Source organism: Apodemus sylvaticus, chromosome 20 (genome assembly GCF_947179515.1).
Source record: "Apodemus sylvaticus chromosome 20, mApoSyl1.1, whole genome shotgun sequence".
NCBI lineage: Eukaryota > Metazoa > Chordata > Mammalia > Rodentia > Muridae > Apodemus > Apodemus sylvaticus.
In genome coordinates this window covers 56,508,816-56,525,037 of record NC_067491.1, presented here as the reverse complement: position 1 = coordinate 56,525,037, position 16,222 = coordinate 56,508,816, and the positions used below count along the sequence as shown (strand labels likewise).

The following is a 16,222-nucleotide window of genomic DNA, read 5'->3' as shown; positions in this document are numbered from 1 at the left end:
TCAGTAATTTCCCACATGTACACATTACAGTTAGATAAGGCTCATTTGTTTCTCCTGCCTCCAACTGCAAAAGGGCATTTTGTTGTTAACCAGGTGAAGTGAATGCTGTCCCCTGTGTGTTATTGCATCTTCAATTAGCCACAACTTTGCCCTCCTGATTTTTCTAGAAATACGTTGGATCTCTTTGAAGTAGGTTACCTATGTTTTGTAGATGTTATTTCCTGAAAGATATTGCCATATCTTTTTTTAATGTCTGAATATTTATTTATTTATTTTTACTGAATATAGTCTTCATTTACTTTTCTTTTTTTCTTTTTTTTAATTTAATATTTTTATTTTCTATATTCTTTGTTTACATTTCAAATGATTTCCCCTTTCCCAGATCCCCCTCCACAAATGTCCCATAAACTTTTTCCCTCCACCCATTCTCCAATCACCTTCCTCCTTTTTCTCTGTCCTTATATTCCCCTCCAATGCTGGATCAATCCTTTCCAGGATCAGGACCCTCTCTATACTTCTTCATGGGCGTCATTTGTTATGCGATTTGTGCCTTCCAAATTCAGAGCTTCTGGGCTAATTAATATCCACTTATCAGAGATTGCATTCCATGTGTATTCTTTTGTGATTGGGTTACCTCACTTAGGATATTTTCCAGATCAAACTATTTGCCTAAAAATTTTGTGAATTCATTGTTTCTAATTGCTGAGTAGTATTCCATTGTGTAAATATACCACATTTTCTGTATCCATTCTTCCTTTGAGGGACATCTGGGTTCTTTCCAGGTTCTGGCTATTATAAATAAGGCTGCTATGAACATAATGGAGCATGTGTCTTTATTGCATGCTGGGGAATCCTTTGGGTATATGCCCAGGTTATAAAATCAACTCAAGAAATCAGTAGCCTTCCTATACTCAAAGGATAAACAGACTGAGAAAGAAATTAGGGAACTGACACCCTTCACAATAGCCACAAAAAGTATAAAGTACCTTGGGGTGACTCTTACCAAACAAGTGAAAGAACTATATGACAAGAACTTCAAGACTCTGAAGAATGAAATGGAAGAAGGCCTCAAAAAATGGAAAAACCTCCCATGCTAATGGATCACCAGGATTAATATAGTTAAAATGGCCATTTTGTCAAAAGCAATATAAAAATTCAACGCAATACCCATCAAAATCCCAACTCAATTTTTCATAGAGTTAGAAAGACCAATTCTCAAATTCATCTGGAATAACAAAAAACCCAGGATAGCTAAAACTATTCTCAACAACAAAAGAAATTCTGGGGGAATCAGTATCCCTGACCTCAAGCAATACTACAGCGCAATAGTGTTAAAAACTGCATGGTATTGGTACAGTGACAGGCAGGCATCAATGGAACAGGATTGAAGTTCCAGAAATGAACCCACATACCTATGGCCGCTTGATCCTCGACAAAGGGGCTGAAAACATCCAATGGAAAAAAGATACCCTTTTCAAAAAATGGTGCTAGTTCAACTGGAGGTCAGCATGCAGAAGAATGGGAATTGATCCATGCTTGTCTCCTTGTACTAAGCTCAACTCCAAATGGATCAAGGACCTCCACATAAAGCCAGACACTCTGAAGCTAATAGAAAAGAAACTGGGGAAGACTCTTGAGGACATCGGTACAGGGGGAAAGTTCCTGAACAGAACGCCAGTAGTGTATGCTCTAAGATCAAGAATTGACAAATGGGACCTCATAAAATTACAAAGTTTCTGTAAAGCAAAGGACACCATCAAAAGGACAAATCGGCAACCAACAAATTGGGAAAAGATCTTCACCAACCCTACATCAGATAGAGGGCTAATATCCAATATATACAAAGAACTCAAGAAGTTAGACCGCATAAAACCAAATAACCCTATTAAAAAATGAGGTCCAGAGTTGAATTCTCACCTGAAGAACTTCGGATGGCAGAGAAACATCTTAAAAAATGCTCAAATTCATGAGTCATCAGAGAAATGCAAACCAAAACAACCCTGAGATTTCACCTTACACCAGTCAGAATGGCTAAGATTAAAAACTCAGGAGACAGCAAGTGTTGGTGAGGATGTGGATAAAGAGGAACACTCCTCCACTGCTGGTGGGGTTGCAAATTGGTACAACCACTCTGGAAATCAGTCTGGCAGTTCCTCAGAAAACTGGGCATGTCACTTCCAAAAGATCCTGCTATACCACTCCTGGGCATATACCCAGAGGATTCCCCAGCATGTAATAAGGATATATGTTCCACTATGTTCATAGCAGCCCTATTTATAGCCAGAAGCTGGAAAGAACCCAGGTATCCCTGAACAGAAGAATGGATGCAAAAAATGTGGTATATCTACACAATGGAGTACTATTCATTCATTAGAAAAAATGAATTCATGAAATTCTTAGGCAAATGGATGGAGCTAGAGAACATCACACTAAGTGAGGTAACCCAGTCTCAAAAGATCAATCATGGTATGCACTCACTAATAAGTGGATATTAGCCTGGAAAACTGGAATACCCAAAACATAATCCACACATCAAATGAGGTACAAGAAGAACGGAGGAGTGGCCACTGGTTCTGCAAAGACTCAGTGAAACAGTATTCGGCAAAACCAGAACAGGGAAGTGGGAAGGGGTGGGTGGGAGAACAGGGGAGGGAAGGAGGCTTATGTGACTTTCGGGGAGTGGGGGACCAGAAAAGAGAAAATCATTTGAAATATAAATAAAGAATATATCGAATGAAATAAAAATAAAAATAAAGAAATGTAATATGCAAGGATTCTGCATACAGTTGGCTTCTAATAAAGCACTCTTCAAGAGATCACCTGATGCCCCACTGCAATCCGAAACTGCTTTTGGCACTTACCAACTAGACTTCCTGTTATAGGTTGGTTAATGATCAGCAGTGACAGTTTCATGCCTTTTAATGTTAGCTTATACTTTTAGTATTTTATTCCTAATCAACTAGTTAGTAAAATTTATTAATTTCCGATGACAACACTTTGTGTTACTATTTTTCTTCTCCACCTTAGGGATACAATGTATTTAATGTTCTCTCAATGCCTTCTTCGGTGTTCTGTGGTTGCTGTCTCTGTGAACTCCTCTACTGAGTAACAACACAATAGGCTCTGCTTCACTATACTTATGTAGTTGTAGTTTTTCTTTTAAATGTAGAGGAAGTCTTAGCTTAGTAAACAAGAGGAACAAAGGAGACACACGTGGTGGTTAAAATCTGCCCCCTTCCACCTTGAGACAAGTTTTCATGTATGTAGCCCAGGCTGGCCTCAAATGTACTATGGAGCCTAGGTTAACACTGAAGTCCTGTTCTTCTGCCTCTACCTCCCAAGTGCAGGTCTGAAGGTGTGCACAACTATGCCCGACTTTTCCTCATTTAGTGCGATGTTGTAAAGAAGGTTCTTAGACTACTTAGCAGTTCTTAGACTACTTGTCATCTAGATTTTTTGGGGGGTCCAAACCTATTATTCTGCCTCTTGGTGAATACACAGATCAAGACTTTAGCCTCTCATTAAGTGTAAAAGACATTTACTTAGAAGAGATCATTGCAGTTAACACAAAGTTAAGATGGCCATGGAAGCAGATGGTGGTGTACACCTATAATATCAGCAACTAGGGAGGCAGAGGACCCCTAGAATTGCCACCTGGAAGATATCCCATCTGGGAGTTCTTCCAGGGCGATCTCTTAGTTCCAGGCCAGTCCATTCTACAGAGTTCCAGGCCCTCAGAACTCAGGTATTATGTATACAATTATTCAGCTAGTTAAAGTAAATTTCCAAGTGTTTTGCACAGTGTCAGGTTGTAGGTTGCTCTGAAATAATTTCTATAATAAGCTTCCATAATCTTGCTAGGATTAAGGAATTGCTAGTTTATATAAAGTTAGTAACAATCACACAAGACAAGAGCTGGTTTAAATATATTAAAAGTTATAGGCCTTACTGTCCAGTTAGTTGTTTAGAAAGGCTTTCAACAGTCCAGGGGTAACACAAGGAGAAGGTTCATTTTATTTGTGTATAGTGTTCAGCATAAACCAGCCATGGTAAGAGGACTGTGATGAATTCTTTAATCAACTCAGCTGTCTGAGGTTGTTCTGGCTGATTGCAAACATGACTGTTCTTTAGAATGCACCATGCTGTTAGTGTTTCTTCAAAGACTTACATGAAAATTGTGGTCAATCGGCTTAATTTTGAACTGCCATTGATTTAATAAATTACACTCAAAGAATCTAAACTCGGGACCGGACTCACTCCTGCCAAATGTGAAGATAAAATGCAAAACCTTTCTTTCACACCATGGCAAAGTCTTACATGGACATTCAAGACGAAAAACGCTCAGGTCTCCAATCAACTTCAAGACCCGGTATCTTTTTAAGTCACTTCTGCTCCGTGTTTTATCAAAACCCACTGTTCCCCAACCATAAAGAACTTTCTGCATTCTGTGTGCACTGGCTTCATCTTCTGAATCAGACTCACTCTGGGATGTGGAGTTGTGTGAGGCAGAGTGCAGTGGGAGGAGCATTCTGGAGCATGCAGTGCATGAGGGAAGACGGTACTTCCCACAGAAACCCACAAACTTAATTTTTCTAACACCACAGTCAAAATAGACTCTACCGCACTTTGGGTTTTGGACAATTGTCGGCTGAACCCAAGTATCTATGAAGATTCCCAGGAAGTCCATAGTGTGTGTAAGAAATACTTCGGATCTTAATGGTCCTTGAAGCTAATTCCAGAAGAGCTGTATGGTCATGTTAAATCTCTAACAAAACAACCAACCAACGGGTTTCCTCGTAAACTCAACTTTTCCAGGGAATAAGATTACGGATCTCTCGAGGCAGGTATGTCACCAAGTTATGAAAACTGATGATCGAAGCGAATGCAACTGTGATTGCTGAGTAGGCACACTTTGGATCTTGTCACACAGCACCTAGTAACTCGGAGAAGGCAGATTTGCTAATTCTTCTGCTGGGATTTCTTCAATGACGTTTACTCCAAGGAATAAACTCTGCAAGTTCTCCATCTCTGCCAGGATGCTCTGCAGCTAATTGCCACCCAGCCCAGACTGAAGGTCTGAAGCACATGCAGCTCCAGCAGCAAGGCAGGCAGCTCCTGGAAGCGGTTGCCACTGAGGCTGAACACCTGGAGGCTGCAGCAGAGCAGGGACTGGGCCAGGCAGGCCCTTGGGCTGCAAGCCTGGGCCGCCCAGCAGGTTTTTCCTGGCCAGCAGCATGAGCGGGCCTCTCAGTGTCAGCAGCTCGGATCCCTGCGCTGCAAGCTCATTGCCACTCATGTCCAGGAGCCTGAGGAGGAAGCCACAGCCCAGTGCTCCCATGGCAGAGACCAGCAGCAGCCACAGCAGCGCCTCACACAAGCCACTCCACTCCTAGGTTGTGCCTTCAGCTCAGACTCCAGGGCCTCCGCCCCACATGCTGTGAACGGACCAGTTGAGATTGGCCTCCCCTAGCCTGGTCTCCTCCATCCAGCGGGATCCTAGGACGCCTGATGAGGCAGTGCATCCCAGAACCTGAAGGGATCCACCACATCAGAAGTGGTGCAGCATGGCCCTGCCCAGGCCCTCACCCCTGATGCCAGCCGAGTCAAGCCTCAACCTTCTTCTTTACTCTTTGGATAATATCCACTTACAATTAAGAATATACAGTTGTAGATTTGGTTTATTGTTAATATTATCTTAATGGGGTTCCCAAATTATAGGAGAATTTTCATGTCTAAGTGTGAGACACTGTCCTTCCTCCCAGAATGTGCTAAATGCAAAATAAATTTGCTGGTAGCAAATGACTGGGAAGGGAGACAGAGGTGGGACTTTAGATTTCTCAGACAGTAGATCACTGAAAGTAGGTAGTTTTAGAATTGCCATGCTGTCGCCTTTCCCTGGAACTAGATGTCCCAGGCTAGGTTGGTACCCAAGAGGGTCTTCCTCTTCTCTGTGCACAGGGTAGAGGGGAATATGGAGGGAGAGGGATTTGTAAGATCATAAGTAGAAGAGGATCTGGGGACTGCAGTCAGGATGCAAAAAGATTTTTTAAAACAATAAATTGATGAAAAAATGAAAAAAAAAAATGGCCATGCTGGGGAAGCAGAAGATGGAAATGTCTCTCATTCTCATGGATTGATAGGTTTAATACAGTAAAAATGGGCATCTTACTAAAAGAAATCTACTGATTCAATGCAATCCCTATCAAAATAGCAACACAATAATTTACTGACATGGAAAGAGCAATTCTCAGTTTCACATGGAAAAACAAAAAACCAGGATGAACGAAACAAATCTGAACAAGTAAAGACTTCTGAAAGAATCACCATCCCTGACCTCAAGCTGTACTACAGAGCAATAGTGAAATAAATTGCATTATAGTGGACACGGACAATCAGGTTAATCAACCGAATAGAGTCAAAGACCCAGAATTAAACCCACACACCTGTGGACACGTCTTTTGATAAAGAAGCCAAAACCATACAACCAAAATTATAGCATCTTCAAATCAGACTGGCACTTAGCACCTCATTTTAAAACAGCGGTGGATTAAGTGAGGGATTGTTTGCTAGAACCCTTCCCCTCATGGCCAGATGACTCTTCCTTGTTTGGCTACTGCGAGATTTGGAGCAATAAACTTCTATTGAACCAGAAGAAGAGAGTCAAATTTGCAGAAGAATCTTTTACATAAGTAAACATGGATAAACTCACATAAAATTATATATGGATTCATGCTTACACATTCATATATCTCCATTAAATCCAGTTGGGCCAAACTACATCCTTATCTCATAATTACACACACACACACACACACACACACACACACACACACACACATCTCTACTTACAGATGCATTTGGAGCAAAAGATCAAGCACCAGTGCAGAATGAACTCATTCATTCTGGATGAAAAATGAGCTCCAATCTTTATTGCATAGAGAAAGAAAAGCTTCTTCAAGTTTGTTGCTAAATGAATTTAACCCAAGTCCATAGCAGAAAGCTTTGTCCTCTTTAGTACGACTAAGTTTGCATTGCTATTAAGAAAAGACATGTTCTGTCCTGTGGTTAGGAGGGTCCTACCTGCTCCTTCCACTCTCTCTGTAGTTTCTTCTTTTTGCCTCATTTTCTCTACATTGTGCATATTGCTGTTATTTTATAAAGTTGCCTTATATTTAAGATATTAAACTCTGCATACTCCTTCTAATCTTGCTCCCTCCTCCTGCTCTGATGTAACAATGCTCTTACTTTCAATGTGTTTGTTACTTTTTATCTCACTCACTTTTTATTAGATATTTTCTTTATACACATTTCAAATGTTATCCCCTTTCCTCATTCCCCCTCCAAAAAGCCCCTATCCCATCCCTCCTCGACCTGCTTACTACCCCACCCACACCGGCTTCCCTCTCCTGGCATTTCCCGTCACTGGGGCGTGGAGCCTTCACAGGACCCAGGGCCTCTCCTCTCATTGAGGTCTGACAGGGCCATTCCCTTCAACATATGTGGCTGGAGCCATGGGTCCCTCCATGTGTACTCTTTGATTGGTGGTTTAGTCCCTGGGAGTTCTGGGGGTGCTCGTTGGTTCATATTTTTGTTCCTCCTACGAGGCTGCAAGATCCTTCAGCTCCCTGGGTCCCTTCTCTAGCTCCTCCATAGGGGACCCTGTGCTTAGTTCATTAGTTGGCTGTGAGTATCCACTTCTGTATTTGTCAGGCACTTACAGAACCTCTCAGGAGACAGCCATATCATCTTCCTTTCAGGAAGCACTTGCTGACATCCACAATAGTGACTGTATGAGGGATGGATCCCCAGGTGGGGCAGTCTCTGGATGGCCTTCCCTTCAGTCTCTGCTCCACATTTTGTCTCTGCATCTCCTCCTGTGGGTATTTAGTTCCCCCTTCTAAGAAGTACTGAAGTCTTCCTTCTTCTTGAGCTTCATTTGGTCTATGAATTCTGTCTTGGGTATTCCAAGCTTCTGGGCTAATATCCACTTTTTAGTGAGTGCATGCCATGTGTGTTCTTTTGTGACTGGATTACCTCACTCAGGATGATATTTTCTAGTTCCATCAATTTGCCTAAGAATTCAATGAATTTGTTGTTTTTAATAGCTGAGTAGTACTCCCTTAGGCAAATATCATCTACAAATAGTGATATTTTGATTTCTTCCATTCCAATTGGGTTGCATTTTACCTTCTTTTATTGTCTAATTGTTTTTGCTAGGTCTTTGAGAACTATATTGAACAGGTAGGGAGAGAATGGACAGCCTTGTCTAGTTCTTGATTTTAGAGGGATTGCTTCAAGTTTCTCTCCATTTAGTTTGATGTTGGCTACTGCTTTGCTGTGTATTGCTTTTCTATTATCAGGTATGGTCTTTGAATTTCTGATCTTTCCAAGACTTTTATCATAAAGGGTATTAAATTTTGTCAAATACTTTCTCTGCATCTAATGAAATGGCCATGTGATATTTTTCTTTGAGTTTTTTTATATAGTGGATTACGTGTATCATGAAGGGGTGATGGATTTTGTCAAATACTTTCTCAGCATCTAATGAAGTGATAATGTGTTTTTTTCCTTTGAGTTCCTTCATATAGTAAATGACATTGATAGATTTCTGTATATTGAACCATCCCTGCATCCCTGTGATGAAGCCTACTTGATCATGGTGGATTATTGCTTTGATGTTTACCTGGATTCTAAAAGGAAAACTCTAAAACAGGAAGGTATCTTCACCAATGAGAAAATAAGATAAGAGTTATCTCCGAACAAAATAATCAAAAGGAGAGAATCACATGCATATAATGCCACCTACAAGAACAAACATAACAGAACTAATATATTCCATCCTTAGTATTTCACAATATCAACAGGCTCAATTCCCCAATAAACAGACATATGCTAACAGACTGGATATGCAAAAAGGATCTAGCATTTTGCTGCGTATAAGAAACACACCCCCAATGACAAAGGTATACATTACCTCAGAGTTAAAGGCTTGAAGCAAGTCTTCCAAGCAAACAGTCCCAAAAAACAAGCAGGAGTTGTCATTCTAATAGCTAATAGACTTTCAACCAAAAATTTTCAAGGGAGATGGCAAACGACACTTCATATTAATCAAAGGAAAAATCAACCAAGAAAAAGTCTCAATTCTGAACATCTGTGCCACAAATGTAAGGGTATCCACATTCATAAGGGGTGACTTTAATGAAGCTGAAAACACACCTTGAATCATACACAGTAATAGTGGAAGACCTCAACACCCCACTGTCACCAAAGGACAGATCATTGAAACAGAAACTAAATAGAGACACAGTGACACTAACTGAGGTTATGATTCAAATGCATCTAACAAATATATATAAAACATTTTATACTAAAACAAAAGAATATACCTTCTTCTCCATAACTTATATTACCTTTTCTAAAATTAGCCATATAATTGGTTACAAAACAAGCTTCAACGGGTACAAGAAGATTGAAATAATCCCGTGCATTTTATGAGATTACCACAGATTAAGGCTAGATATCAAAAACAACACAAACACCCCCAGAAAACCCATGTATGTATGGAAATTGAACAACTCTCCTTCAATGATAACTTCATCAGGGAATAAGTAAAGAAAGAAATGAATAACATTTTAGAATTCAATGAAAATGAAGACACAACAACCCAAACTTATGAGACAGTGAAAGCAGGGCAAAGAGGAAAATTCATAGCACTTAGGGCCCTAGTAAAGAAAGTGGAGAGATCCTACACTAACACACTAACAGCACACTTGAAAGCCCTACAACATAAAGAAACAAACACACCCAAGAGGAGCAGAGGGTAGGAAACTGTCAAGCTCAGAACCAAAATCAAAAAAAAAAAAAAAAATAGAAACAAAGAGAATAACACAAATAAAGAAACCAAAAGCTGTTCCTTTAAAAAAATCAACATAATAGATAACCCCCCCTAGCCAAACTAAATAAAGGGCCCAGAGACAGAATCTAAATGAACAAAATCAGAAATTATAAAGGGGACATAACAACAGAAGCCGAAAATTTTTTTAAAAAAATTCATATCTTTGTACAAAAGTCTATACTCAACAAAACTGGAAAATCTAAATGAAATGGATGATTTCCTAGACAGATACCATGTACCAAAATAAAATTGGGATCAGGTACACCATCAAATCACATATCATCTAAGGAAATAGAAAAATTAAACTTCCGAACCAAAACAAGCTCAGGGCCAGATGGCTTTAGTGTAGAATTCTACCACTCTTGCAAAGAAAAGATAAAAAATAATACTCCTGAAATTATTCCTTAAGGCAAACGCAGAAAAAACACAACCTTGTTCATTTTATGATTCCATAATTACTCTGATACCTAAACCACACAGAGACCCAACAAAGAAAGACAACTTCAGTCCAATTTCCCTTATGAATGTCAATGCAAAAATACTCAATATAATTCTAGGAAACTGAATACAAGAACACAGGGATGAAAGGTTGGTTCAATATGTGAAAATACATCAACCTAATCAAGTATGTAAACAAACTAAATGAAAAAAAATCACATAATCATCTCATTAAATGTTGAAAAAACATTTGACAAAATCAACACAACCTCATGTTAAAATAATGGAGAGAACCAGAATTCAAGGCACATACCTCAACAAAATAAATGTAACATATAGCAAACCAACAGCCAATATCAAATTAATGGAGAGAAATTTGAAGCAATCCCACCATAATCAGGAAAAGGACAATGATGCCAACTCTCCCCATATCTATTTACTATAGTAATTGAAGATCTAGCCCGAGAACTACAACAACAAAAAGAAATCAAAGGGATACAAAGTGGCAAGAATTCAAGGTATAACTATTTGCAGATGATATGATAGTATATGTAAGCATCCCCAAAACTTCTACCTGAGAACTACTACAACTTATAACCAACTTTAGCAAAGCGTCCAGATACAAAATTAACTCCAAAAATCAATATCCTTCCTTTAGACAAATGATCAACGGGCTGAGAAAGAAATAATCAAAATAATGCCCTTCACAATCGTCACAAATTATATAAAATATCTTCGGGTAACTATAACCAAACAAGTGAAAGATCTGTATTTCCAGAACTTCTAGTCTTTCATGAAGGAAATCTAAAAAGACCTCAGATAATGGAGTCATCCCCCATGCTCATGGATTGATAGTTTAAACACAGTAAAAATGGACATCCTACCAAAAGTATTGTAAAGGTTCATTTCAATCCACATCAAAATTCAAACAAAATTCATCAAAGACATGGAAATAGCAATTCTAAATTTCATATGGATCTCTGGGTTCTACTTTCTTGAGTTCTTTGTATATATTAGATATTAGCCCTCTGTCGGATTTAGGGTTGGTGAAGATCCTTTCCCAGTCTGTTGGTTGACGTTTTGTCCCTTTGACTGTGTCCTTTGCCTTACAGAAACTTTGTAGTTTTATGAGGTCCCATTTGTCAATTCTTGATCTTAGAGCATAAGCTATTGGTGTTCTATTCAGGAACTTTTCCCCTATGCCCATGTCCTCCAGGGTCTTCCCCAGTTTTTTTCCAATTAGTTTCAGTGTGTCAGGTTTTATGTGGAGGTCCTTGATCCATTTGGAGTTGAGCTTGGTACAAGGATATAAGAATGGATCGATGCGCATTCTTCTACATACTGACCTCCAATTGAACCAGCACCATTTGTTGAAAAGACTATCTTTTTTCCACTGGATGCTTTCAGCCCCTTTGTCGAAGACCAAGTGACCATAGGTGTGTTGGTTCATTTCTGGGTCTTCAATCCTATTCCATTGATCCACTTGCCTGATATTGTACCAATACCATGCAGTAAAGTGGGGTACGAAGCTAAAGAAAGAATTTTCACATGAAGAACTTCGGAGAGCTGAGAAACACCTTAAGAAATGTTCAACATCATTAATCATTAGGGAAATTCAAATCAAAACAACCCTGAGATTTCACCTCACACCAGTCAGAATGGCTAAGGTCAAAAACTCAGGAGACAGCAGGTGTTGGCGAGGATGTGGAGAAAGAGGAACACTCCTCCACTGCTGGTGGGATTGCAAGATGGTGCAACCACTTTGGAAATCAGTCTGGAGGTTCCTCAGAAAACTGGGAATGTCACTTCCTGAGGACCCTGTTATACCACTACTGGGCATATATCCAGAGGATTCTTCAGCATGCAATAAGGACACATGCTCCACTATGTTCATAGCAGCCCTATTTGTAATAGCTAGAAGCTGGAAAGAACCTAGATGTCCTTCAACGGAGGAATGGATACAAAAAATGTGGTATATTTACACAATGGAGTACTATTCAGCCATTAGAAACAATGAATTCATGAAATTTTTAGACAAATGGATGGAGCTGGAGAACATCATACTAAGTAAGGTAACCCAGTCTCAAAAGATCACTCATGGTATGCACTCACTGATAAGTGGATATTAGCCTAGAAACTTTGAATACCCAGGACGTAATCCACAAATTAAATGATGTCCAAAAAGAATGGAGGAGTGGGCCCTGGTTCTGGAAAGACTCAGTGCAAGAGTATAGGGGAATTCCAGAACAGGGAAGTGGGAAGGGGTAGATGGAAGAATAGGGGGACAGAAGAGGGCTTATGAGACTTGCGGGGAGTGGGGACCCAGAAAAGGGGAAATCATTTGCAATGTAAATAAAAATAAATAAATAAATAAAATTTCATATGGAAAAACAAACCTGCCAGGATAGCAAAAACAATTCTTAAGAATAAAAGAATGTGTGGGGCAATCACTACCCATGATCTAAAACTATACTACAGATAAATAGTGATAAAAACTGCATGGTATTAGTACATCACAGACAGGTTGATCAATGAAATAGAATAGAAAACTAAGAAATATAACTACACGCTTACGCACACTTCATCTTTGACAAAGAAGTAAAAAAATATACAATGGATAAAGGAAAGCATCTTTAATAAATTGTGCTGGTCTAACTGGCAGTTGGTATGTAGAAAGATGAATGTACATACATATTTGTCACATTGCACAAAGGAGATAATTTTTTAATATACATTTTCACTTTATTAAAATCGTGTATAAATACAGAGCAGTTGGGCACATCCATCCTAAGGCACTGTTCTGGTTTGAATGCAATTCCACAAGAGAGAAAGAGAAGCCATTACATTCTGTATTTTTAATCTCTACATTCAGACTCCTCCCATATTACTGGGGTCTAATTTTAATCCCAGAATTATTAGCAGCATCATACAGGGACCTGGATGCCAGGAAAAAAAGAAACATCCTGGCTCTGGCACTTTCTATGATTTGGCACTTCGTCACAAGCTCTCTCTTGTATTGGTCTCCATTTGTTTCCCAACTCTTGTTTAAGTAGAGATATTATAAACTCTTTATGATCCTTACATATGAATTATGTTTTGTTACTACTTTCCATTAAGACTAGGACAGGACAAGTTAGGCACATAATACATACCCGCCAAATACTTATAGATCACTCCCAAGAACTTCCTTAGTTCTACTTTACAGATGACTGTGTATCTTCATAAAGGGAATATACTTGAATGTCCCATTTCTTGTATCTAATAATAAGGACTAAGCTCAACGAGGATTTTCACATGTCAACAGTTTTAATTGATAATGAGATTTTCTCCCTTACTATGAGATTTGAGTTGTTACTATGATTACACAAGAACACTTATATAAGTATCAACTCTGTGTGTGTGTGTGTGTGTGTGTGTGTGTGTATGTGTGTTTGTGTGTGAGACTATAAGTAAAATTGGAAAAGGTTAAGAATCACTACATAATTCATAAATTAAGTGAATTACTGATCTTCACCTTCTTAAAATGTGTGTGTCTACATATAATTAAAACTCAGAGGCTACAAATCACTAAGTAACCCATAAATTTTGTGAATTAGTGATTTTAACGTCTTTGAAATGATATGTGTATAATACCAAATATGTAAATCTTCAAATATTTTTTTCATAAAATCATTGAAACTAGAAAGAACTGGGTTTAGAGCAACAGGTCTACACTGCTAGCTATAGATATACTGGGTTAAGGCAGTGTGTCCCAAGGAATACTTCCAGAATTCTACTGCAAGTTATTATTATGTGTACATGAAAACTGTTCTAGGGTCAAATAAGTTTGGAAAACATTGAGCTGCAAGAGGTGTTTCCTTTCTAAACAAAGACCTGCCCAGGGGCTTCACATGCTCATGAGCACCAGGATTCTAGGAAGGACAAACAGCTAGAAGCAATTCCCAAAATTATTTGCAGAACATCTTGCAGAACAAAGTATTCTATGACACATACTTAGAAAAACACTGACTTGGAGAATGGATAAAATTTTAAAAGCACTGAAATAAACTGGAGAGAATCCCGAAGCAGAATGAAAATCCATGCAGACTTGTTCTACAGTCCATCTAAATACAGTCAGATTCTACTTGTACAACATCAACTGCAAGTTACTTCTGCTAGACCTAGCATACAGTTATAAAGAGAACACTCCACTCTAGTCACCATCATCACCACAGCCAGCCAACTAAGCCGACCAGCAAACTCAACAAAATTCCAAACTTAACATCCCAACTTCTCTAAGCATAAAACTGTAAATGGGAACAAGCCTGTTCCTTAGGCCAGTGACATCCTCTTCACCTAGTCCCCCGGACACAATTTTTTAATGTGTTGACAAAATTCATTGCCTCATTTCTTACCACTTGAGGCACATCTATCTACTGGCTACTTTCATAATTACACAGGAAAACAAGTGTGGTAGGATTGTCACCGACACCAGTACTCATCCATTGATCGGTCCTACCTATAAGCGACAGCCACCACAAAGGAGATAATTATTTAATGATTCATAATGGTAGCAGAATTATTGTGATGAATTATCCATGAAAATAATATTATTATTGGAGTAACCAGAATATTTGGGAATATATTAACTGGTCACAGAGTTATAGAGCATGTGAACCAGAGATTTAAGATGGTCAAGCAAATTTTAATTCATGTTAGGAGCAAACCATTACCTTTGTGAGTTTTGGGCAAGTGGTCTGCTAACTTAGTCTGAAAAATGGGGGTTACATGCCCACATTTTGAATAGATTTTAAAAGTAAAGAATTCTATGTGCTAAAAAATATGCATAATTTTTAGAGCACATTGTTTGTTTGCAAAGACTCAGGATTTAATCCACTGTTATCCTTATATGGTGTCAAGAAATAATTTTAGATTTTGAAATACACAAAATTTTCAAAATGTGGTGGGAAGTGTTTAAAGGACACTTTTCATAGTTTTGGATAAGAACGTAGAGAATAATGGTTAGAGTGATGTCACAATTGACTTATGGTTCCAGAGGAACAAGAATTTTATTGGTCAATATAATCATGTTACACATTGCACATAATGTGAAGCAGTGTCAGGGATTCTCCCACATGATGCTGACCTCAGACTCAGAGAACTAATTGCTTATTTAGCAGGAGAAACATGAAGAATGGGTCACATTTAGCTATGCCATGGTTTCTGCTGATTGCTGTTTCAGGACTTTAGTTGAAATAAGAACAGTACTGAAAGAACTGGAAATGGGAAACTTTATGAGGAATGTTGTGGTATGTAGTTTTATGTGGCAGACAAACTGTGTGAACTTCATGATATCTGAAACTGTTAGAAATCAATGCCACCAGAAAGACATTGCATAGTCAGCACTGGGAGAAATGAAAAGGTCCTTAAAGGAAAAAACACCACTGGTTGAAGTAATTAATATGATTTAGAAATAAGAACTTAGAGAAAAAGCCCCAGGACCATCACATGATTTGGTGAATAGAGTGTCCTTACTGAAAATGTGAGAGATTTCAATAGGAAAAATTAATAATTTAAGTCAGTGGAAACAATAAGAGCTCATGCAATCATCTCAATGTAATGATTGTTTTCAAAAGGGTTTTCTAAAGTTATATTACAAATGTTTACTTATTTTGGGGACTGGAAACGCACTAGTCCAACTTCAGAAAATCAATTCCTTACTTCATCATGAGGTTCCAGGGAATTAAGCTCAGAATATAATATCTGGTGAGAAGAAGCCATACCCACAAAGCCATCACAGGAAAAACATGTGACCTAATATGTGATGGTCAGAACGGTAGAGATCCAGTGAAATTCAGTTTAGATGAAGAATCATGTGAACTATGTTTTAAGTAAATATTTGCCCCTGTG

General features: G+C 38.6%; 1 pseudogene; it reads right to left on the bottom strand.

Moving 5' to 3' along the window:
• Positions 1 to 4,156: 4,156 nt before the first annotated feature.
• On the bottom strand, positions 4,157 to 5,338 carry LOC127670591 (leucine-rich repeat-containing protein 58-like; annotated as a pseudogene).
• Between the last annotated feature and the right edge of the window lie 10,884 nt (positions 5,339 to 16,222).